At 42.2% G+C, this 1,961-nt stretch overlaps 1 pseudogene; it reads left to right on the plus strand.

Annotated features, from left to right (window-relative positions):
- Positions 1–308: 308 nt before the first annotated feature.
- LOC114033524 lies at positions 309–1,108 on the plus strand (annotated as a pseudogene).
- The last annotated feature ends 853 nt before the right edge of the window (positions 1,109–1,961 follow it).

The following is a 1,961-nucleotide window of genomic DNA, read 5'->3' on the forward strand; positions in this document are numbered from 1 at the left end:
AAGGAATCCTACATAAAAAGCAATTATGTTGATAAGGATGTTCAAGAGACAAATGTAGAAGAATGACTCCAAAACATCCACAAGCAAAGCCTCAAAGTAAAGCACAGCTTGCACACCAGTTCAACTACAATTTCTGGAAGAGATGAAGCAAGAGTTACTAAAAGAGCTAAAAAATGATTAAAAAAAAACAAATCAGAGAAATATTGCTTCAGATTGGATGAAAGGCCCATCACTCTAGGAGGAAGAAGGGAAGGGTGTGTATATGCAGATGGAAGTGAAAGTTGTGATGTGAGGTAGCACCTGGCAAAATGGAGGCTAAACAGGAGAGTGGAAACCTGATTCAGGTAGATCATCTTGGGTCCTTTCAGGAAAAGGAGGGGTAAGGTAAAGCACCATCTCTACAGGGTTGACCCTAGCCCTCTAGCATTCAAACAACAAAGTTGGTATTTTGGATGTGGACCTCTGTGGTCCCAGCATTCCCTGAATGCTAACAGTATAAACTGTACCAGTATAATCCTAACAGTATAAGATTGTACCAGTGTGACAATGGCTGGGTGCCTGTGTTTGTGGACCAAGAATAAACCATCTCCTTCATATTTGTGGGCTTCCTACTGGGGAAGCCAGATGAGGATACGGTGTGTAGAGGCCCCAAGAAAAAATGCAATCATTAAACAGTTTGCCTCTGATGTGACCTGGGCTGACCTAGACGATCTCATTGTGGATACTCCACAGGAACCTCTGATGAGCACATTTCTGCTGTGGAAGCCCTTCACCCTTCTAAGCCCCTGGGGGCTATTTTGGTTATTATACCCCAGGCAATATCTACGGGTGGTGTCAGGAGAGGACTAACTTTTTGCCAGGAGATGGGGTTGCAAGTGATTGGAATTGTGGAGAATATTACTGGTTTCATTTGTCTAAATTGTTCAGAGTGGACTAATCTTCTCTAAAGAAAATGGGGAAAATCTGTTCAGATACACAAAAAATCCCCTTCTTGGGCCATGTGCCCCTGGATCTTCAACTCACAAAGAATTTAAAGGAAAGCTGAGACTTCATCCAGGAATTCCATAAAAGCCTGGCTTTCCCTGCATTTATTTTTATCACTCAGTAGATTCTAGATGGGACACTGGCTCAGACCTCCTAACGAAGGCATCTCAAGCTCTTGCCTACTGTGATTCCTTTGTTGCTGCTGTTGGAGATAGATAGCCCTTTTCTTATTGTTTATTTATTTTAGTTTTCAACATTCACTTCCACAAGATTTTAAGTTCCAGATTTTCTCCCGACCTCATCCCTCCCCCCACCCCAAGATGGTGTGAATTCTGAATACTCCTTCCCCTAATCTGCCCTCCCTTCTATCTCTCCCCCTTCTCTTATCCTCTTCCCCCTTTTTTTTTTTTTTTTTTTTGCTTAGGCAGTTGGGGTTAAGTGACTTGCCCAGAGTCACACAGCTAGTAAGTGTCAGGGGTTTTGGTCTGAGGTCAGATTTGAACTCAGGTACTCCTGACTTCAGGGCCGGTGCTCTATCCACTGCACCATCTACCTGCCCCCCCCTTCTATTTTCTTGTAGGGCAGGATAGATTTCTATATCCCATTGTCTGTATGTCTTATTTCCCAGTTGCATGTAAAAACAATTTTTAACATAGAAAGTCCTTTTCTCAAAAGACTTGTAACCAGAAGATTGCCACAGAGCAAAGGCCTCTAAAGAAACTTCCTGAAATTGGAACACTAATGAATTGTTGGTGGAGTTGCAAATTGATCCAACCATTCTGGAGAGCAATTTGGAACTAGTCCCAAAGGGCTATAAAACTGTGCATACTCTTTGATCCTGCAATTTCATTACTGTATTCCACAGAAATCATAAAAAAGGGAAAAGGACCCACATGTGCAAAAATATTTATAGCAGCTCTTTTTGTATTGGCAAAGAACTGGAAACTAGGGGGATGACCATCAATTGGGAAATGGCT

This window comes from Vombatus ursinus, unplaced genomic scaffold, assembly GCF_900497805.2.
Source record: "Vombatus ursinus unplaced genomic scaffold, bare-nosed wombat genome assembly UNPS02007284.1, whole genome shotgun sequence".
Taxonomy (NCBI): Eukaryota; Metazoa; Chordata; class Mammalia; order Diprotodontia; family Vombatidae; genus Vombatus; species Vombatus ursinus.